Here is a 25,442-nt window from a genome sequence, read left to right as displayed (position 1 = left end):
TATGGCGAGAAAGTGCAGAACTCCCTATGTTGGGATGAAATTGGTGAAAGAAAGATGATTGGGCGAGAAATTGTTCGTGAGACATAGGAAAAGATCAAATTGATCAGAGATAGACTCAAGGCTACGTCAGACCGTCAGAAGTCCTATGTTGATCTGAAGAGAAGAGATATTGAGTATGCAATGGGTGATAAGGTAGTCCTCAAAGTTTCTCCTTGGAAGAGGATTATGAGATTTGGCAGAAAGGGGAAACTGAGTCCTCGTTTCATCGGACCATATGCGGTTTTGGAAAGAGTGGGTCCTTTGGCATATCGGTTGGCATTACCTCCAGAGTTAGCAAGGATACACAATGTCTTCCATGTGTCCATATTAAGGAGAGTGCAGATCGGACCCATCTCATGTACTATCGGTTGAAGAGATTGAAGTAAATCGGACCTCTCATATGAGGAAGAACCCATAAAAATTACGGCTTATGAGGTGAAGCGGTGAGAACAAGCAGATACCCTGGTTAAAGTCTTTGTGGAACCATCATTCGGGCCGAGGAAGCTACTTGGAGCGTGAAGAGGATATGAGAGACAGCACCCACTGTTCGAGAGACTAATGCGAGTAAAATTTGAGGCGAAATTTATTTAAGAGGAGAATTGTAACACACCAAAGTTCGGTAGTGCTTTCTGCTTGTCCGGTGACCAGTGTTGTACGGACAGCTAGGATGCCTAGAACCGTTCCTCTATATGATTGAGGAGACTTAAAATAATGAAATACAAGATAAGAAAGACTAAGGAAAAATCATAGCAAAGAAATGTAATCAAGTAAGTGGTAGGAAACCTAGCGATGGGTGGCCCTTGGGAAGTCACGGCGTGGACCGTTGACTAACCACGACTGCGAGGAACCACGGAAAACATTTTTAGGACATAAATAGACCCTTATTGAAGAATAAATATCATTAGAAAGATCAAAGAAAAATTAAATAATTAGTACAAAGAAAAGTGAGAAATCGAAAAAGCAGGACAAAATACGGTTTCTCAGAAAAATCGGAACATAACTTGAGCAGGGCATTATGGTCATTTGACACCAAGAATTGTCTTTTGAACTATATGTCCATTAAAAATAAATAGTATTACACTTAGAAAATAAAATGAAAAATTAGTTTAGTGGCACCTAAAATAAATAGTGGAAATCATGGGTTAAATGTGGAATAAGTGGATAGTTAGCTTAAAATATGAATTAAATTTGTTAGTGGACCACTAAGAACATTAAAAGGATTAAAAATACTCATTAGTGGGCAGATTATTCCCACTCAAAGTCCATCTTCCTCACTTAGCTCATCCATGCCGAATTGAAGAGTGAAAAAAAAGCCACCATTGACGTTTTCTTTGAGCTTCAATCTCTCCCTCCATTTCAACTCCATTCACTTAGGTTCTTTTATGAAAAATGGTCTACACACCACAAGGAAGATATTGATACCAATTTTGAGAAGTTTGGTAAAGGTTTAGCAAGTTACAATTAAAGGTAAGTTTGCATTTTTGAGAAATTCTTTGTTAAAGTTTATGTTCATGTTATGGGTGTTAGCTTGGTGAAGGAAAATTTTGAGTTTGAAGGGTTATTGTTGTTTTCATTTTGGACAGCCATGAGTCACGTTTTTGATGAGGTATTTGTGCATTTAATTAATGAGAAATAATGTTAATCATGGTGATTTAGTAACTTAGGGAATTATTTCATGTTTATATGGTGAATTATGCACTTTGATGGAAATTGGTATATGGGACGGCAATGTGATGTTGAAGAATGCTTTGTGGCAGCTTGTGGACACTTGAGTAATGGTATATATTGAAGGAAGTGTGGGCAGAATATTGACCTAGAAGGATTGATGATATGTATGTAAATTAACATTGTAAAGTGTATGTAAAGTTTGTACTGTTTAGGTGTGTTTGTAATGGTGCTTAGAAATTGTAATTGTGAATGATATTTGGTGTGTTGAGGGTGATTGGAATCTGCCCAAAATAATGCTAATGTAATGTAGAAAATGCTTTTGGTAATGTGCCAAAACAGTTTGGTAGGTAAGTAAACAAATGGCAAAGGTAAGTGTGTGTTTGAAGTTGGGGTGTGAAATGCATATTGAGGGCAGTGTATATTTTAGCCTATAACCTTGAATGTGTAACCTCAATTGGTATGAGACCAATTTGAGGTGAAACTAGGCACAAAATGTGCCAACTTTCATTGAGAAACCATGCCAAAATTCTGCTTGCAAGGTGACCTAAAAAAATGACCAATTCGGATTAGGTGCAATTAGGACCTGAAAAATGACCAATTGGGCAGCAGTGAGTGTTTAGGCCATAACTCACTCAAACCAGGTCGAATTGACCTGAAATTTTGACCAAGAATATTTAAGACCCATACCTACAAGTCTTATGAAGACACCAAAGCCCAGAAATGACCATAAGCAAGTCAAACAACTTGCACAAGTTCGGGTCCAAAAACTGGCCGAACCAGAATTGACCAATTTGACCTAAAATTGACCTAAAATGGTACCACTTGACCAGCAATAGTGTAATGACCATAACTTGGTCTACTTAACTCGGATTGACCTGAAATTTTGCACCGCGTGCAATAAGACCTAGATCTACAAGTTTGTAGTTTCGACCGAGACCCGAAAACCGAGGAACTAGATCGTCGGTTAGGTCAAACCAGTGTTCCGGAATCCAGCAATTTGCATTAAAATGCACTAAACAAGGAAATGACTTTGGTAAAGCGTACCAAACCTAAAACCCTATCGAATGTGACATATTAATGACACTAAAATCTAATTGACCTAAAACACAATGAGAATTCGGTATATTAGGTGATTAAGTGAATAATTGAGTTGATTGCATTATTTACCAAACACCATCGATAGAAACGATTTAATTTAATCTTGAAACACTTCAAATTGTGTTTCTCGATTAACAAGGACTCGGCAAAGGAAGGAAACACGAGTCGGATCGGGAAACGATCATCGAGGTTTGTGCACAACTAGTTTTTAACTGATTTTGTTTTGAATATTTCATATGATTAAATGATATATTTTTCTTATGAATTATTTTTAACAAGCATTGGATTTAATTCCATGATTATTGAAAATTGTTATTGTATGTATGAATTTGGCTTTGTGAAATGGTATTTCCATAAGTATTAAGCATTGTTATGGATTAAGTAAATTATGTTTTGGAAAATTGTGATAGAATATGTTTTGAATTGTGATGGTAATATTCATGGAAAAAATGAAAACTTTATTATTTGAATTGTGATGAGCATAAAAATTATTGGATATTGGAATTGACTTTGAATCGAATTATATTGTGATTTATGCTCGCTAAAAGGATTGTGATATTGTTTTATATCTCACTATAGATGCTTGACTAGGTTATTACAGTCTCTCTCATTTGTTGAGAAGACAATGGAGTGAGTTGTGTTTTGATTACCATGAGTGCGTGCAGGCTTAGATTCTCCTCTGATTTGAGGTTAGATCTAAGTTTATTTTATCGTTATGGCCCTTACGGAAGATTCATTATTGTGATGGTACTGTGCACGATGATTCGACCTCCCCGACCATAGGGAGTTAGAATCACATCGAATATGGCCCTTTCGGATTAGTCTTGCATAGTTAGTGAGATAAAGATTGATTTTTGAGATACAACATGGTTTTGAGATGCATAATGACTTTTGAGATCTGATTATGATTTTGAGATACAAAATGATTTTGAGATCTGAATGGCTTTTGAATGGTAAGGAATGGTGATTTCAATTATGGTTTGTGTGTAATTGATTTTGTTGGAATTACTTAAATGGATAGTCAAGATTTGATAAATTGAATTTTGTGCTCCAAGTTATTTATACAAATGATTTACATTATTGGCAATGAATATTTTGAGTTGTGAAATTTGATCAGTATTCAGATTCTCAAATTATTTACTGTAAAATTTGTCAATGTATATTGTACTATGTTTTAAATTATAGTTGTGCACCACTTGAGTTCACCACTCGTGATAGCTTTGTATCTTTGTCGCGAGTAAGCGAGCATAAAGCGATGATTAAGTTGCTTTGAGGATACATTGAGATCGGCTCGGGTATATCATAGATATACCCATGTACATAGGTTTTGATGTAAGCATGTAATAATATGTATGTAAATTATTTGGCTGATTGTATAAAAACTCTTGTAAAACATTTTGGTATGTAATTAAATGTAAATTATTGTAAATGTAAATTTGAGATTTCATTTACTTAAATAGTTTTGTATTATATTTCGTTTATCTCGGTCTTCGAAAAATCACTATGGATTGAGTTGAGAAATATATTGGAGTTGAGATTTGCAAATACATATTGAAGTGCTTTTCTGAGTTTTACGAAGAAGCTGTTTTATCCAAAATACAGATGGCACTCTGCCAAAATTTTCTGAAACTCCAATTAAGTCAAATGTGTCAGTTTATCACTTGATTCAAAAGGTTTTAACACTGTAAATAGTGCTCACCACTGTAAAAGAAGTAAGAAAAGTTTTGAAAATCCCTTGTAGTGTATTTAATGGGTTATCAGTAGACGGAGTTGGTAATTCATTAGGTATACTATGGGATCATGTTATGCCTTACAGAGGGGTAGGGTGTGACATGTTTTAGTGGTATCGAGCAATGGTTTTAAAGTAAATTTGATTGTGAATTTGAAATCTTTTTATCGGTAACTACAAGCTTTGCAAATGTTTGATACATATAGTACATTTACATCATAAATGTGAACTAATGGAGAGGAATCTCCTTGTGTTGGTTATGCAGGATAGAAAATTCGTGAGAAAAGATATGGAAGAGAAGAATGAGACAATAGAGCGATGCTGTGATGGCGGGAGAACAAGTTGAGGCCCAGCTCCACAAAATGTCGAAGGCTTTGTACCGATTTCTGGTACAAATTACTGCACAAATGGCCCGGCAAATGGCCACTTTCTTCCAACAAATGGCTGATAATCTGTCAACCCAAGCCCAAGTACAGACCCAACCCCCACAAGGGCAGTGTGAAATGGAAAAGAGGGAGAAACTATGGGTCAGAGCTCGAACAGTAATTTGAGAAAGAGAAAATAATTTGAGGAACCAGAGCTCGGGGATATGATAGAGGTGGATCGATAAGGCAGAGACCATCAAGGTCGGTCGTCGAACAACTAGAAGTTCCTACCCTTCCCGCCAATGTGAAACTTGTAGAAGATATCATGGTGGGATATGCTATAAGGCGTCTGGAGCCTGCTACAATTGTGGAAAACTTGGACACTTTGCTAAAGATTGTACTAAACCACCTCGATCTGCTCTCTGGATTTCACAGACCGTCAGTCAGAGTCAAGATAGAAATAGAGTTGGTACTCCTCACCACTATAACACGATGAATCAACCGAATATGGTAGCACACGATCGGGCGTCCACTATGTGCCAAGGAGAAAGAGCGAAACTTGGATGTAGATGCTTGTAAGATCCTAATTTTTGAAAGAAACAAATAGTTATTATTAGATAACAGCACTACTTAATTGTGTGTTAGTGTCGAACTATATGTTACATTGCTATTCCCTTACGGAGAATAAATTTGATGCGTTAGTGACTAGTCTTTTAGGATCAAAACTACAATAACAAGTATGATTGACACTAATTTTGGAAGAATTGTTAACTAAAAGAATTGGGATATTGTAATCAGAATCGGTTTAGGATATTAGTGGATTCGAGAAAGATAAGATGTTAGGAAACCTAGTCCATGAGGTTATAACGTAGTGACTATATAATGCTCTCAATGTTTGTATTGTAAGCTGCAGATTCTGATGCAGGCAGGATTATTGTGTAGAGCTACGTACTTCCTCGTGATCTGATAAATTAAGAATATTTGTAAGTAATCTATAAATTGATATAGTTGCACTGAATAGAGTACTAGTCTTTGAAATAAATGTGAAAATTTTAGTCGAAATTTAAGACTTCAGAACTAGCCTATCAAACGACTACACTTGTAAGGTAGCTAGAGTCAGTGACTCGGTTACATTAATGTGAATTACCTGTACCCCAGTAATTGCTATAAGCTTAGAGATATCAGTACAATGTATCATCCTCAGACAGATGGACAATTGAAACAAGTGATTCAGGTAAATTTTAAAACTCATTGAGTTTCTATAAATAATGAAATGAAATGATAATAATAACTTTGTATGTCGTGATAAGCCCTCGAGAATATCTTGAGAACTTGTGTCGTTGAATCAGGGAGATGGGACAGATAAATCCCACTAATAGAATTTGTATACATTAATAAGTGTCAAGCTAGCATACAAGTGGCACCCTATGAAAACATTATAAGGGAATAGATAACTATGGATTTTGTGATGAGACTTGAGGACACAGAATAGTCATGATGCGATATGGGTTATAATTGATAGACTAACCAAGTCTACTCACTTTTGCCATTCTAAATGGACTATAGTTGGAGAGATTGGCGATTTTTACATATATGAAATTGTAAAATTGCATGGAGTGCGATGTCGATTATATCTTATAGAGATCCTTTGTTCACTTCTAGATTAGGGTAGTCTTGAGAGAGCCCTAGGAACTAGATTGAACTTGACCTGACATTCCACCCAGCGCGGATGGCCAACTTGAAAGAGTTATTCGGATATTGGAGGATATGCTACGGGCTTGTGTGATTGAATTTGAAGGTAGTTGGGATACACACTTGCCTTTGATTGAGTTTGCTTATAACAACGACTACCAATCAAGCATTGGGATGCCTCCATATGAAGCTTTGTATGGCGAGAAAGTGCGAACTCCCTATGTTGGGATGAAATTGGTGAAAGAAAGATGATTGGGCGAGAAATTGTTCGTGAGACATAGGAAAAGATCAAATTGATCGAGAGATAGACTCAAGGCTCGTCGGACCGTCGAGAAGTCCTATGTTGATCTGAAGAGAAGAGATATTGAGTATGCAATGGGTGATAAGGTAGTCCTCAAAGTTTCTCCTTGGAAGAGGATTATGAGATTTGGCGAAAGGAAGCGAGTCCTCGTTTCATCGGATCATATGAGGTTTTGGAAAGAGTGGGTCCTTTGGCATATCGGTTGGCATTACCTCGAGTTAGCAAGGATACACAATGTCTTCCATGTGTCCATATTAAGGAGAGTACAGATCGGACCCATCTCATGTACTATCGGTTGAAGAGATTGAAGTAAATCGGACCTCTCATATGAGGAAGAACCCATAAAAATTACGGCTTATGAGGTGAAGCGGTGAGAACAAGCAGATACCCACTGGTTAAAGTCTTTGTGGAACCATCATTCGGGCCGAGGAAGCTACTTAGGAGCGTGAAGAGGATATGAGGAGACAGCACCCACGGCTGTTCGAGAGACTAATGCGAGTAAAATTTGAGGCGAAATTTATTTAAGAGGGGAGAATTGTAACACCCCAAAGTTCGGTAGTGCGTTCTGTGCTCCGGTGACCAGTGTTGTCAGGACGGCTAGGATGCCTAGAACATACCTCAATATGAGTGAGGAGACATAAAATAATGAAATACAAGAAAAGAAAAACAAAGGAAAAATCATAGCAAAGAAATGTAATCAAGTAAGTGGTAGGAAACCTAGCGATGGGTGGCCTTAGGGAAGTCACGGCGTGGACCGTTGACTAACCACATTTGCGGGAACCACGGAAAACATTTTTAGGACATAAATAGACCCTTATTGAAGAATAAATATCATTAGAAAGATCAAAGAAAAATTAAATAATTAGTACAAAGAAAAGTGAGAAATCGAAAAGCAGGACAAAATACGGTTTCTAGAAAAATCGAGAACGTAACTTGAGCAGGGCATTATGGTCATTTGACACCCCGAATTGTCTTTTGACCTAAATGTCCATTAAAAATAAATAGTATTACACTTAGAAAATAAAATGAAAAATTAGTTTAGTGGCACCTAAAATAAATAGTGGAAATCATGGGTTAAATGTGGAATAAGTGGATAGTTAGCTTAAAATATGAATTAAATTTGTTAGTGGACCACTAAGAACATTAAAAGGATTAAAAATACTCATTAGTGGGCAGATTATTCCCACTCAAAAGTCAATCTTCCTCACTTAGCTCATCCCTGCCGAATTGAAGAGTGAAAAAAAAAGCCACCATTGGCGTTTTCTTTGAGCTTCAATCTCTCCCTCCATTTCAACTCCATTCACTTAGGTTCTTTTATGAAAAATGGTCTACACACCACAAGGAAGATATTGATACCAATTTTGAGAAGTTTGGTAAAGGTTTAGCAAGTTACAATTAAAGGTAAGTTTGCATTTTGAGAAATTCTTTGTTAAAGTTTATGTTCATGTTATGGGTGTTAGCTTGGTGAAGGAAAATTTTGAGTTTGAAGGGTTATTGTTGTTTTCATTTTGGACAGCCATGAGTCACGTTTTTGATGAGGTATTTGTGCATTTAATTAATGAGAAATAATGTTAATCATGGTGATTTAGTAACTTAGGAATTATTTCATGTTTATATGGTGAATTATGCACTTTGATGGAAATTGGTATATGGGACGGCAATGTGATGTTGAAGAATGCTTTGTGGCAGCTTGTGGACACTTGAGTAATGGTATATATTGAAGGAAGTGTGGGCAGAATATTGACCTAGAAGGATTGATGATATGTATGTAAATTAACATTGTAAAGTGTATGTAAAGTTTGTACTGTTTAGGTGTGTTTGTAATGGTGCTTAGAAATTGTAATTGTGAATGATATTTGGTGTGTTGAGGGTGATTGGAATCTGCCCAAAATAATGCTAATGTAATGTAGAAAATGCTTTTGGTAATGTGCCAAAACAGTTTGGTAGGTAAGTAAACAAATGGCAAAGGTAAGTGTGTGTTTGAAGTTGGGGTGTGAAATGCATATTGAGGGCAGTGTATATTTTAGCCTATAACCTTGAATGTGTAACCTCAATTGGTATGAGACCAATTTGAGGTGAAACTAGGCACAAAATGTGCCAACTTTCATTGAGAAACCATGCCAAAATTCTGCTTGCAAGGTGACCTAAAAAAATGACCAATTCGGATTAGGTGCAATTAGGACCTGAAAAATGACCAATTGGGCAGCAGTGAGTGTTTAGGCCATAACTCACTCAAACCAGGTCGAATTGACCTGAAATTTTGACCAAGAATATTTAAGACCCATACCTACAAGTCTTATGAAGACGCCAAAGCCCAGAAATGACCATAAGCAAGTCAAACAACTTGCACAAGTTCGGGTCCAAAAACTGGCCGAACCAGAATTGACCAATTTGACCTAAAATTGACCTAAAATGGTACCACTTGACCAGCAATAGTGTAATGACCATAACTTGGTCTACTTAACTCGGATTGACCTGAAATTTTGCACGCGTGCAATAAGACCTAGATCTACAAGTTTGTAGTTTCGGCCGAGACCGAAAACCGAGGAACTAGATCGTCGGTTAGGTCAAACCAGTGTTCCGGAATCCAGCAATTTGCATTAAAATGCACTAAACAAGGAAATGACTTTGGTAAAACGTACCAAACCTAAAACCCTATCGAATGTGACATATTAATGACACTAAAACCTAATTGACCTAAAACACAATGAGGGTCGGTATATTAGGTGATTAAGTGAATAATTGAGTTGATTGCATTATTTACCAAACACCATCGATAGAGACAGTTTAATTTAATCTGAAACACTTCAAATTGTGTTTCTCGATTAACAAGGACTCGGCAAAGGAAGGAAACACGAGTCGGATCGGAGACGATCATCAGAGGTTTGTGCAAAACTAGTTTTTAACTGATTTTGTTTTGAATATTTCATATGATTAAATGATATATTTTTCTTATGAATTATTTTTAACAAGCATTGGATTTAATTCCATGATTATTGAAAATTGTTATTGTATGTATGAATTTGGCTTTGTGAAATGGTATTTCCATAAGTATTAAGCATTGTTATGGATTAAGTAAATTATGTTTTGGAAAATTGTGATAGAATATGTTTTGAATTGTGATGGTAATATTCATGGAAAAAATGAAAACTTTATTATTTGAATTGTGATGAGCATAAAAATTATTGGATATTGGAATTGACTTTGAATCGAATTATATTGTGATTTATGCTCGCTAAAAGGATTGTGATATTGTTTTATATCTCACTATAGATGCTTGACTAGGTTATTACAGTCTCTCTCATTTGTTGAGAAGACAATGGAGTGAGTTGTGTTTTGATTACCATGAGTGCGTGCAGAGCTTAGATTCTCCTCTGATTTGAGGTTAGATCTAAGTTTATTTTATCGTTATGGCCCTTACGGAAGATTCATTATTGTGATGGTACTGTGCACGATGATTCGACCTCCCCGACCATAGGGAGTTAGAATCACATCGAATATGGCCCTTTCGGATTAGTCTTGCATAGTTAGTAAGATAAAGATTGATTTTGAGATACAACATGGTTTTGAGATGCATAATGACTTTTGAGATCTGATATGATTTTGAGATACAAAATGATTTTGAGATCTGAATGGCTTTTGAATGGTAAGGAATGGTGATTTCAATTATGGTTTGTGTGTAATTGATTTTGTTGGAATTACTTAAATGGATAGTCAAGATTTGATAAATTGAATTTTGTGCTCCAAGTTATTTATACAAATGATTTACATTATTGGCAATGAATATTTTGAGTTGTGAAATTTGATCAGTATTCAGATTCTCAAATTATTTACTGTAAAATTTGTCAATGTATATTGTACTATGTTTTATATTATAGTTGTGCACCAGAGTTCACCACTCGTGATAGCTTTGTATCTTTGTCGCAGTAAGCAGAGCATAGAGCAGTGATTAAGTTGCTTTGAGGATACATTCAGATCAGCTCCAGGTATATCATAGATATACCCATGTACATAGGTTTTGATGTAAGCATGTAATAATATGTATGTAAATTATTTGAGCAGTTGTATAAAAACTCTTGTAAAACATTTTGTTATTTAATTAAATTTAAATTTTTGTAAATGTAAATTTGAGATTTCATTTACTTAAATAGTTTTGTATTATATTTCCTTTATCTCAGTCTTCGAAAAATCACTATGGATTGAGTTTAGAAATATATTGGAGTTGAGATTTGCAAATACATATTGAAGTGCTTTTTACAGGTTTTCTGACGAACTGTTTTATCCAAAATACAGATGGCACTCTGCCAAAATTTTTACAGAAACTCCAATTAAGTCAAATGTGTCAGTTTATCACTTGATTCAAAAGGTTTTTAACACCTGTAAATAGTGCTCACTACTGTAAAAGAAGTAAGAAAAGTTTTGAAAATCCCTTGTAGTGTATTTAATGGGTTATCAGTAGACGGAGTTGGTAATTCATTAGGTATACTACGGGATCATGTTATGCCTTACAGAGGGGTAGGGTGTGACAACATGTACCAACACTAAAAGGCTATCAAATGTGACATATTAGTAACGTTAAGACCTAATTCACCTAGACTGCATCGAGGGTCAACATCTTAGGTTGACTAAGGAAATAATAGAATTCAATAAATTAAGTATTAAGCCTTATTGTTAGAAACGGTTTAAATGAGTACTGAAACACTTCAAATTGTGTGTTTCAGTTAGCAAAGACTCAGGGAAGGGGAAGGAAACACTGAGTCAGAGCCAAGAGACAGTTATCAGAGGTTTGTACACAACTAGTTTTTAACTGATTTTGTTTTGAATATTTCATATGATTAAATGACATATTTTTCTTATGTATTATGTTTAACAAGCATTGGATTTAATTCAATGATTATTGAAATTGTTGTAGTACGTATGAATTTAGCTTTGTTAAATGGTATTTCTACAAGTATTAAGCATTGTTGTGAATTGAATAAATTATGTTTTGGAAAATTTCGATAAAACATCTTTTGAATTGTGATGGGCAATTTGCATGGAAAAATGCAAATTTATGATTTGAATTGTGCTGAGCGTAAAAATTATTGGATTTTGGAATTGACTTTGAATCGAATTGTATTGTGATTTATGCTCACTAAAAGGATTGTGATATTGTTTTATATCTCACTATAGATGCTTGACTAGGTTATTACCCGTCTCTCTCATTTGTTGAGAAGACAATGGAGGTAGTTGTGTTTTGATTACCATGGTACGTGCACAGGCTTAGATTCTCCTCTTATTAGAGGTTAGATCTAAGTTTTATGTTATGGCCCTTGTGGAAGATTCATTATTGTGATGTGTACTATGCACGATGATTCGACCTCCCTTACCATAGGGAGTTAGAATCTGATTCGACCTCCCCGACCATAGGGAGTTAGAATCACCCCGAAGATGGCCCTTTCAGATTAGTCTTGCATAGTTAGTGAGTATAGTGTAACACCCTCCCTGTACCAACTCCGTACATTCTACTGTTCCGGTGACCGGTGTCGGTCTGGACCGCTAGAACGTCCGGAAAAATATTTAAACTAAAGTCAGGAACCATAATTAACTCAAATATTAATAAGAAAAATTTGGTAAAAATTTTAGAAATAAAATACAACCGAGTTAAACGAGCCGGTGCCCAAGCGATGGGTAACCAGAGGGAAGTTGCTATTCTCGCAACGAGGAGCCCTAGACCCGGGGGAAAAATTATAAAATAATTTTTGGGACTCCAGAGAAGGATTACTGAGGTTCCCATGGCATTAGAATGCCAAGAAAATACCTAGAAAAATTTTTCAATCGGTACAGACAATTTTGACCCGTTAAGAGAAACGGAGGGCATTTTGGTCATTTCGCCTTCAGAGGTGATTTTTGGCCGACTTGTCCAGTTGAGTAAATAATTAATATGACATAAAATATGAAGAAACATTACTAGAAATTAAATTGAAAATGAGTAGTGGAGGAAAGGAAAGAAAATGAGGAAAAAGCTTATTTATGACATCATGGTGATGTCATTAAGAAAATTTTGACCAATGACAATTAAGCCATCAATTGACTAACTAATAAAAAGACTAAATGAAGACTAAATAACCAAAAATTGCAGCAGCCACCCCCCTTCCTCATGCAGCCGAAACCCTAGTCCCATAGCCACCCTCCATTAAAGCTTTTTCAAGCTTTAGATTTCCATCATTTCCACCATATTTCCCTAACCCCTTTCATTAAACCTTGACCATATCACTTGGGGAAGCTTTTGGCAGCCAAGAAGAAGAAGGAAAGTGAAGTTTTGAGCTTGAGAAAAATCTCCCTACAAGAGGTTAGTGCATATATGTAGTTAAAACTCATTAATTCCATGATTGAGGCTTGTAATGGATGAGAAATTGTGAAATAAATGAAACAAATTCATGTGTATGTCCACCAAAGAATTTGGCAGCCCTAATAGAGGAATGGTTTTGATTATTTTAATGGACTTAAAGTGAGCTAGAAATGGTGTTTAAGGTGTGAATATGAATGGATGTTGAGTTAGGGTGCTAATTAAGGTTTATGGGTAAATGGCATTGGACATTAGGGTTTTGAGAAGTAAAAAAAATTGACTTGGCTTATCAAACTGTTAAAGAACAATCTAATGGTCAATAAGTGAGCATTTGAGGTATGTTGACCACAATTTGGACTGAAAAATGGTATGGCAAAGTCAAGGTGTAAGCTGCCCTAGGACAACAGCAAATGGACTAAAATTTCAGTCCAATTACAAAGCCATAACTTTGGCTGTGTTAGTCCAATTGGTGTTTGGCCAATTGGACATGAAACTAGGCTTATAATGGCACATTTTTGCTGAAGAAACCATGCCCAAAAGACCAAAGCAAGAGGACCAAAACTTGGCCCCAATCCGGATACCACAGCTGATTCTCTGAGAATTGACCAAATGAGCGATCGCTGTTCATTTGGCCATAACTCACTGTAGATATGGTCAATTGACCTGAAATGTTTACAAAAACAAGTTAATACATAGACAAACAACTTTCATGAAGGAACCCACCCCAAATTATGGCTAGAACCTAACCCAAATGGCAGTGGCAGTCACTGTTCATGTTACTATAGATATGGTAATTTCTGCAGATTGGCAATCCGGCCAGCTTGGGTTTTTGGGCCATATCTGGAGCTACAAAACTCCAAATGGAGTGATTCAAAAAAGGAAATTCAACTAGACAAAATAAGAAACAACTTTCATGTTTGCCATTTCTTCAAATTTCCATTGTAACAGTGTGTAATGGAGCAGTAAACTTAGGCTCCAAAACTGAAATTTTCTGCCCTCTTGGTTTTAAGTTAGAAAAGGAAATGGCAATCAATTCCAACAAGTTTTAGATACAAAATGTGGTATGTTTGCGGTGTTAAAACCAATACACCTATTTTCTATCCAAAAGTCAACATTTTTGTTGACCAATGAGGTGAATAGTGACACCAAAACTTGAAATGCACCAATTGAAGAATTTAAAAGTTTCAAATGCCCTAGTATACCTAACAAGATTGGTTTGGATAGTTTGGCATGCCAATAGGGTTCAGTTAGCAGTACTGCACATGGCAATATGCCATTCTGTGATTTTATGGCTTTTAGCCATTCTGACTTTGTATTAAGACTTGGGCTTGTGCCTGATATTATTCTGACTTGTTATTGTTACATTTACTGGGAGATGCATATGTGACCGATGGTGTGACGGCCCGAGGTACTAGGTACCCAGTAGCAGTTTACCCGTTATCCAGTCCAGTCGTTTAGTGTAGGTTACTTGGGCAACCAAATGAATGAAAGTGAATAAAGTTACTGAATTAATGTATATATAACCATACTAAACAAATGAATCATACACATTCACTGTATAATTGTTTTCTTGCTATTTTCTTTTATTTTATTATTGCACCACTAAGCATTATTGCTTAGCGCGTTGCTTTGCCAGCGTGATGCTGGAGATACAGATCGTGAGCCCAGTAGACCGCAGTGGGTGAGTCCATCTGCGATTACATGCGATGTCCGTGTCACCTCGTCACCTGCAGTACATTGGTAGGACACTAGATGTCATTTTGTCATTTTGTAATTAATTTTTATTTTCTCATATGTAGTTGGGATTTACGTATTGTATTTTGAGGTTCATGTAAATAATAAAGATTTATGGTTATGTATGGAAGTAATTTGAGTATTTAATTGTTGTTTATATATGAGAACCCTGAGAAAGGGATGTTTGAGAAATGAAAAGGTTGTTGAGACCTGAAATTGAAAAATTATTGAGATCTTGATATTGAGTTTAGTGATGATATTGGAGTTGAGAATGAATGAATTTGTTATTGGAAGTGTTTTTAATAGGTTCCGAAGAACTGTTTTCTCCATTTTTAGTCGGTACTCCGCCGAATTTTCTATAAAATTTCCGGAACCTCAAATAAATAAAAATTTTGCTAAATGGCTTAAATAAAGTATGTTTCATAAATTATATCCAAAAAGCATGATATAAATTAATTAAGGTATATTAGAGTGTGCAGGTACACCGTGTGGCATTACTTACTCGGATATACTGTACACGGGTAAGGGGTGTCACATTTAGTGGTATCAGAGCACGGTTTAGGCGTTTCTGGGCCTAGATTGAGTCCATACCATGCATTGCATTTGTAAGAGTCGAGGTGACACTAACGCAGATCTGTTTATCTTTATTATTTTGAATAGGATATGGACCCTTCATCTCAGAGAGCCGTTGAGAAGGAAGTGGAGAGTCATGCTCCACCTGCAGCAGCTGAGACTGGGGGCATGAGAGAATCTGCTCCTGACTCAAGTAGAGCACCTTTCGGCCTCCACGAGCCATGTTCCAACAAATGGCCGACTTCTTTAGACAAATGGTGGGGTAATGCCAACACCACCACCACCACTTGACTCCACAGTAAATCACACCTGGAAAGACTAAGAAAGTTTGGAGCTGTGGACTTCTATGGCAAGAGAGAAGATGACTCTGTTGTAGCCGAGAATTGGTTGAACAGAACGGGCAGAGTTCTAAAACAACTCCACTGCACCCTAGAGCAAAATTTAGAGGCTGCCATATCTCTGTTGCATGATGATGCCTATGAGTGGTGGGACACTGTGTCCAGTGAAGTGCAGCCAGAAGTTGTAACTTGGGACTTCTTCCTCTCTGAATTCAAGAAGAAATATGTGGGTACTGTATACCTGGAAGAGAGAAGAAGAGAGTTCATTAATTTGAGGCAGAGGCAGTTGTCAGTGGCTGAATACGAGAAGGAATTCGTCTGATTAAGCCGTTATGGAAGAGAGATAGTCCCAAATGAAGCTGAAAGATGTAAGAGATTTGAAGAGGGACTAAATGACAACATCAAGATCCAGCTCACTGCCTTGGGAATCACAAAATTTACCAAGTTAGTGGAAGCTGCAATAAAGGTTAAAAAAGTGAGAATCAGTGAGCAGACCAGAAGGGATAGACAGCAGAAGAGGGGCCCAAGTCAGTCTAGTTCAGCTCCTGCATTTGGGAAGAAGTTCAAGGGTCCTCCTGCACAGAGTTCAGCTCAGCCACAGGGTCAGTGTCAGTCTCAGGGGCCCAGGCCACAGTTCACCCCTAGGAGAGGTCAGTCCACACCATCTGTGGGCAGCTCTCCAGGGATGGGGGTTCAGGGGACCAGCCCCAGCATCTTCTGCATGTCCACACTGCCTGAAGTGGCACAAGGGGGAGTGTTGGAGAGTAACTGGTGCCTGCTTGAGGTGTGGGTCAATAGAGCATCAGTTAAGGAACTGTCCACGCAGAACTACTACAGCTGCTCTAACACAAGCAGACAGACCTGCTCCTGCACCACAGAGAGGTAGAAAATCTGGTAAATCTGAGGCTGTTGGACCATTACAGAGGCCTGCATCTGAGCCAGTAGAGAGGCCTGACAGTAGACCACCAGCAAGAAATTATGCCCAGAGAGCTCAGGAGGAGCAAGATGCCCCGGACGTCATCAGGGGTACGTTCTCCCTCTACACTACACCTGTGCATGCATTGGTGGATCCAGGATCCACTCATTCCTACATTTGCATCAACTTACCCGTAGAAAGGGGGATACTAGTAGGGGAGAGTGACCAAGACATTCTGGTCACTAATCCATTGGGCCACAGTGAAGGAACGGAAGCGTGAAAAACACAAGATTATACCATTGAATTCAAAAATTTTCACCTAGGGTCACAAGCACCATGCAAGATTTATTTTTATCTATTTGATTTCAATGATAAACAACATATTAAAACTCTTTTAATATGTTTTTGGATCTGTATTTGCCATTTAAGATTTTAAAATTAATCAAATTAATTTTAGAACCCTAGATTAAATCAAGAACGATTACACTAACCTCTTGATGTGCTGCAGTGTGTCTGCGCCTTTGAGATTCGTCTTCAGGACACCAGATGTTGTCCCTCTAGCTTGTCCACACCAAGAACACCTATGGCAGCCCTTGAATAGCTTCTAAAGCTTTTTCTATTAATTAGAAAATCAAGTTCTGTCTTTTAAGAGATTAAAGATGTAAACAGGACACTAGAAACAATTTATAGTGTTCTTAATTCAAGAGATTGATGGCTAATCTCTTTGAATTGATGAGAGATGAAGAAGAATGGCTGGAGAGGCTCAAAGTGGCGTGACAATTGAGAGGAGAGGCTGCTGGTTGTGTTTTCTTTTCATAACCCCACTTAAATAGCTAGGTTAACACATTAAACCCTAGCCACATGTCACCTTTTGATTAGCTCTAGGTTTAAGTGACTCAATCACATTGTGCCAAGTGTCAAACCTATATTTAATCTTGATTTTAATCATCTTACATGATTAAAAATATTTGGCAAGCTTTTATGTGTTATGCCATGTGTCACCATCTCATGGTGCCACGTGTCACACTGCAAAATGACCAAAATGCCCCTGTGTCTTAATTTTGAGTTCTTAACCCAAAATAATTATTTTCTTCTTCTAATTAATTATATCAAATATAAATTAATTAATTAATCTCTATTAATTAATTTCTCATCAATTAAATTCATATTTAAACACTTTAAATATAAATTTAATTTATACTACATCCAATAATCTAGATTTGGTTTCAAGTCATGCTAGGGACTTTGCAATTTTATTGCAAACCAAATCTATTTAATTAATCAATTAAACTCTTTAATTAATTAATTAAATCATATTTAAATAGGTGATAACTTGTGTATGTGTGTGACTTACTAGGCTCATCACTAATTGGCAATGAGACATGATATCAACTCTTAATATCATCAGAACTCTTTCTTACCATAAATGATTTCTCTAAATCATTTTATGAACCTCATAGACCATGGTTAACACCTAGCATAGCATGCCATGGCCACCCAATTAGTAATAAGATTTACCTTAAATGAACCTATAATCATATGTTACCATGCACTAGAATCTCTCTGTTACAAAATCCCAACTCAACCTGGAGTCATGGTTTATGTCAAACTCCATTTGCTATGAATATTATGTTCTCTTTTAATTCCAGTTCTTGATTAAAAGATTTTCTCATCGAAACTCTTTTACGAATAAATCTATCTGTCTGGCAGGAACTTGAAACATCAAGAACAATTAAATGAACATAGGATTTTATCTCTATTTACTTAGAGAGGCAGATTCCATCTTGATCAACACCTACCTCCATATATAACTAGCAGAGCCAACACATGCCCATATACCCATACATAGTACAAGTATGAAAGCGATATCAAACTCAAACTACCTATATACAAGATAACTGTGCTATCTCAGGTCTAAAGATTATATGCACTGATATGATTTATGACAAAACATTGACAAGAGTAAACTCCATGTGCTTGTCATAAGCGTCACTGGTTCGGCCTACTTATCATTTATAAGTGCCTATCATGTTTGTTATATGGCATGAGACTCACCATTCCATCTTATTTATATCTCATATAAATAACTTGGGAACAAACATGAATACAATCTTTCTGGATAAGTCATGTCCTTATTATGAAGTATCCTCAATTGTGAACCTATTTATGATACTTTGTGCTAGAAATATTGTCACTCATATTCTTAACAACTTAAGAATAATATTTCTAACAAAATATCAATGGACCTTTTCTATTACACATAAATATATTATGTAAACGGAAAAGTGGAAATGCCTTTTATTAATAAAATATCTACAAGATACATACTAAATGATATGCTCTAGGGCATACTACTAACAATCTCCCACTAGCACTAGAGCCATTCATTACAATACCTTAGACCCATCTTCTCAAGATGTCAGTCTAACTGAGCTTGTGACAAAGGCTTAGTGAATGGATCAACTGGTTTTTCAGCTGATGTTATTTTTTCTGCATGGCTATATCGCCTTGCCCAACTATATCTCTGATAATGTGGTAGTGCCTTTCTATGTGTTTGGATTTTGGGTGAGACCTTAGTTCCTTAGCCTCAGTAGTGGAATCTGCAGTCGTGCTCTGTTTGGAACTCTTCCAACTGACTGCACCTCCATTACAAATGAACACATATCCAGAGGTAGACTTTCTATCATCGATATCTGATTGGAAATCAGAATCAGTATAACCATCCAATTGCAATTCTCCAACTCCATAAATCAAGAAAAAATCCTTAGTTCTTCTCAATTACTTAAGGATATTCTTGTGACTATCGATGTTCCAAACACGGATTGGATTGATACCGCTAGTCAAACTAACGACATATGCGATATCCGGCCTAGTACACAACATTGCATACATTAAACTTCCAATAGCCGAAGCATATGGAATCCTGGCCATCTTATCTCTTTCTTCAGGTGTCTTTGGAGACATCTCTTTAGAAAGGTGGATACCATGTCTCACTGGTAACAATCCTCTATTGGAATCAAGCATGTTAAACCTCTTTAACACATTTTCCAAGTATAGACTTTGGGATAAACCAATTATTCTTTTCGCTCTATCTCTATAGATGCGAATCCCAAGAATATAGGTTGCCTCCCCTAAGTCTTTCATGGAGAATGTATTTGACAACTATATCTTTATAGTCGTCAACATACCTGTATCATTACCCATCAACAGTATGTCATCCACATATAAGACAAGGAAAGTGATAGCACTGTCACTAACCTTCTTATATACACATGGCTCATCCTCATTTTTGATAAAACCAAAGGATTTAATGGCTTCATCAAAACGGATGTTCCAACTCCTCGAAGCTTATTTCAACCCATAAATGGATCGCTTTAGCTTGCATACCTTGGAACCATCTTGGGATTCAAATCCCTTAGGTTATTCCATGAAAATGTTTTCTTCAATGTATCCATTGAGAAAAGCTGTTTTGACATCCATCTGCCAAATCTCATAATCATAGTATGCAGCTATTGCTAGTAAAATCCTAATTGATTTAAGCATGGCAACAGGCGAGAAAGTCTCCTCATAGTCGATTCCTTGCCTTTGGCGAAACCCTTTCGTTACTAGCCTTGCCTTATAGGTCTCTACCTTTCCATCAGAACCAATTTTCTTCTTGAAAACCCATTTGTTCCCTATCGGTACAATACCTTCAGGTGGGTCAACAAGATCCCAAACTTGATTCTTATACATGGAATCAATCTCGGATTTCATAGCATCAATCCATTTTGAAGAGTCTATATCTGATATAGCTTCTTCATAGGTAAGTGGATCATCTCTATGATCTACTTCTTCATGAGTAGACAACTCTTGTTCTTCTTCATGAAGAAAATCATATCTCACTGGTGGGTGAGATACCCTGGTTGTTCTACGAGGAACAGCTGTAGATGTTTCATCAATGGGTATAGGTTGACTAGATGGATCTATATCCATCTGATCTGTTGGTTGGTCAGAATTCCCCAATTCTAACTCTATTTGCCTTCCTTTGCCTCCTTATTGAACAAACTATTGTTCAAGAAATGTGGCATCTCTACTTATCACAACCTTTTGTGAAGTAGGCAAATAAAAATAATATCCAAAACTATCTTTTGGATATCCAACAAATCGACCTTTTACGATCCGTCTCCAATTTATCGGTGTTGACTTTTTGATATAAGTGGACAACCCCAAATCTTAACATGCTTAAGACTTGGTTTTCTTCCATGCCATATCTCATAAGGTGTGGAAGAAAGCGATTTTGATGGAATCCTATTCGAATATATAAAGTGATTCTAATGCAAATCCCCAAAAGGAGATTGGCATATCAAGATAGCTCATCATACTACGTACCATATCCAATAGGGCGATTTCTCCTTCGGATACACCATTCAGTGTGGCGTTCTGGAGGAGTCGGTGAGAAACAATGCCATGCTCTCTCAAGTATTCATCAAATTCGACTCAAATATTCACCTCCACGATCTGATCGAAGAGCTTTAATATTTTTTCCTGTTTGATTTTCTACTTCAGACTTAAATTCTTTGAACTTTTCAAAGGATTCATGTTTGTATTTCATCAAATACAAATACCCAAACCTTGATTTATCATCAGTAAAGGTAATAAAATAATGAAAGCCCCCTCTAGCCATTTCTTTAAACGGACCACATACATCACTATGTATTAGTTCCAAAATATTTTCATCTCTTAGCCCTTGTCCAACAAAGGGTGATCTAGTCATTTTGCCTTGAAGGCAAGATTCACAAGTTGGAGTAGGCTCAGAGCCCAATGAGGATAGAATCCCCATTTTCTCCAATTTTGCAATCCTATCTTCTGCAACATGACATAACCTTAAGTGCCAAATATATTTTGAACTTGAGTTGGTTTTCACCATGGCATTGTATTCTTTTAGATCACTTGCATTCATTTTGTGTTTGTCATTATTATCCAAATAATAAAGACCATCATTCATATAACCGGAACCAACTTATTTATTTCCAAAATAAATATTGCAAACATCATCTGAACTGAAATTCATAGCCATTTCTAGTCAAACTAGATATAGAAATGATGTTCTTAAAAGCATCAGTACATATAAAATATTATCCAAACACAAAACATGTCCAAACATGTAAAAGATTTAGATCCTATGGCTAAAGCTTCAACAGTTGAGCCATTGCCAATCCAGGACTCTAATATCTTGAGAATGCAAGTCTCTTGTTTGCTAGTTCCCGCATATCATTAGAAATGTGAGCCGGCACCGATATCTAAAACCCAAGCTGTAGATGAACTATAAGTATCATCGAATCTAAATAACAAGATATGGACATACCTTAGAAGGTGTATCCTTCTTGTCCTTCAGAGAAGCAAGATACTGCAGGCGGTTCCTTTTCAGTGCCCATCCTTTTGGCAGTGGAAACACTTTCCTTTGCCTCCATCAGCTTTAGTCTTCCTTTTCTGTTTAGCTATTTTCTTGGAAGGACCAGGAATCTGAGGTTTCTTTTTCTTATTGCCCTTCTTCTTGTTGGACTTTCCAGTGAGAAGAAGATGCAACAAAGCTACCTCTTTTCCTTTATTGCACAGCATATTCTTTTGGGCAATAACCAGCATGTTGAGTAATTCAGCTAAGGTGCATTCCTGTTTAGTCATATGGAAATTTGTCACAAAATTCCCAAAAGACTCAGGAAGGGACTGAAGGATCAAATCCGTTTGTAGTTGGAAATCCATGTTGAAGTCAAGATGTTCCAAGCTGCTCAATCACCGAATCATCTTGTGGACATGATCCCCAACATTACATCCCTCGGACATCCTCATACGGAATAACTGTCTAGATATCTCATACCTAGCATTCTCTTTGTGCTCACCATACAACTCTTGTAGGTGAAGGAGGATCTCACTAGCACTGCATGTTCTCATGTTGCTTCAGTAACTCATTACTCATGGAAGCAAGCATGTAACACTTAGCTCTCATATCATGCTCCTTCCACTTGTCCAAAGTATCATGTTCCTCTTGTGTGGCCTCCGGAGGTAAGGGACCAGGAACATTTGAATCTAGAACATATCCTATATGTTCAAGGTTCAGACAAGTTTCAAATTTCTTAGCCAATCGCATGATTAGGTCTGTCAACTGTTGTGATCAAGTATGCTTGCAAGGATATTGGATGGTGGTGGTTGTTTTGTGCTCATTTTTATCGTAAAAGTAACTGCAGAAAATAACCGATTAATTAGTAAATGTATCATGTAATTAACCAAAATGATTATGGTCTTTTAATCAAATTGGTCCTCCCACTAACTTAGCGAATCCTACACTTCCAAAGTAGAAAACGGAAATCCTAGTTGGATGGATTTCTAGTGGGTGATTGAATTCTTATAATTCTATTGATCATCCTCGTACATCCATTATTGGAATTACAATAAACTATAAGTGAGCAACTCCTTGCCCATCACATCTCATGTGAGGTTCAATCCTTTTGCTAGCCCCTAATGCTCAAAATCTCAGGTACATCCAATATTGACTTATCTTGCATTAGTTAAGTTGATCCCATTTAGCCAGTAATTATGCAAATAATTTTAATGTCCTCAGGTACATCCAATATTGGCCACCAAACCATTTACATATTTACAACATCTCATGCTTAACAATTATTCTTAAGAAAATCTCTTAAATTAATTGCATCTCATGCAACTATTTAAAATTTCTTAAAATAATTGCCCCAATGGAGGGCTTATGTTATAATTACTTTAATTATAGCATTTCCAACTTAATCATTTGTTTGGAAGATTTTATAGCCATCCTAATTACTATTAAGGTCTCACTTTGCACATAATCCATTTAGCATGCATATATCATATAATTGCATACATTCCCATACATCTCATGCATTCATGGATAAGCAGTAAATATGGTATGATCATGGACTTTCTAAGTGATTCAATTGAGCCACCAAGAATTAAATCAGGGCATTCCTAGTTTCATTTCATTCATTCTTTTTTCTTGTGTTGCTGTAGGATTACATTTTCAACTCTTGATATTGAATTCCTCCCTCTTTTCCGAACAATGCTCTTGACCTCCTTGAACTTCTTGCAATCCAATATTACATAGTAATCCTTGGCATACCAAGGCGAATTTACAAGAACTTAAATAAATGAAATTACAACCCAAAAATATTACAAACTTAATAATACATGCCCAAAATAAATTAAAATAAATTAATTAATTAACAATCCCAAAGAAACATAAAAGAAATAAATCCAATCACATTGGTCTTTTATAGTCCATGATCATCCATCATGCATATCACTATTTAACAATTAAATAAAACATACATTCTTAAATTAAATTGAATATCTCATATTCAACTTAAAATTCCAGATTTGAATATGATTCAAATAAATTTAAAAATTCAGATTTGAATCTCATTCAAACAAATTTAAAAATTCAGATTTGAACCACATTCAAACAACTTCAAAAATTCAGATTTGAATCACATTCAAACATTTTTTTAAAAAATCAGATTTGAATCACATTCAAATATTTTTTAAAAAATCAGATCTGAATTTTATTGAATCAATTTTAAAAAATCAGATTTAAATATGATTCAAACAACTTTAAAAATTCAGATTTGAATCTCATTCAAACAACTTTTAAAATTCAGATTTGAATCACATTCAAACATTTTTTAAAATTCTGATTTGAATCATAATTTAATTGTGTGATTAAAACAACTAATTAAACACTTTAATTAGTCAAAGAATAGGCCTTAGATCATACAACAATTGCAGAATTAAAAGCCAAACCTTGAATCACCCATGGAACCATTGTTGCCGCCACCAATGGTGGCTTCTCCATGTGTGACGCCACATCTCATGATCCAACCAGCAATGAATCTCTTGATCTCATGATCAAACACACAATTAAATTATATAATAAACAATATAAATGACAAATATAGTGGCTCTGATACAAATTTAAGGAACGGAAGCGTGAAAAACACAAGATTATACCATTGAATTCAAAAATTTTCACCTAGGGTCACAAGCACCATGCAAGATTTATTTTTATCTATTTGATTTTAATGATAAACAACATATTAAAACTCTTTTAATATGTTTTTGGATCTGTATTTGCCATTTAAGATTTTAAAATTAATCAAATTAATTTTAGAACCCTAGATTAAATCAAGAACGATTACACTAACCTCTTGATGTGCTGCAGTGTGTCTGCGCTTTGAGATTCGTCTTGAGGACACGGATGTTGTCCCTCTAGCTTGTCCACACCAAGAACACCTATGGCAGCCCTTGAATAGCTTCTAAAGCTTTTTCTATTAATTAGAAAATCAAGTTCTGTCTTTTAAGAGATTAAAGATGTAAACAGGACACTAGAAACAATTTATAGTGTTCTTAATTCAAGAGATTGATGGCTAATCTCTTTGAATTGATGAGAGATGAAGAAGAATGGCTGGAGAGGCTCAAAGTGGCGTGACAATTGAGAGGAGAGGCTGCTGGTTGTGTTTTCTTTTCATAACCCCACTTAAATAGCTAGGTTAACACATTAAACCCTAGCCACATGTCACCTTTTGATTAGCTCTAGGTTTAAGTGACTCAATCACATTGTGCCAAGTGTCAAACCTATATTTAATCTTGATTTTA

Source organism: Hevea brasiliensis, chromosome 1, assembly GCF_030052815.1.
Source record: "Hevea brasiliensis isolate MT/VB/25A 57/8 chromosome 1, ASM3005281v1, whole genome shotgun sequence".
In the NCBI taxonomy this organism is placed as follows: Eukaryota; Viridiplantae; Streptophyta; class Magnoliopsida; order Malpighiales; family Euphorbiaceae; genus Hevea; species Hevea brasiliensis.
This window is presented reverse-complemented; position numbering follows the sequence as displayed.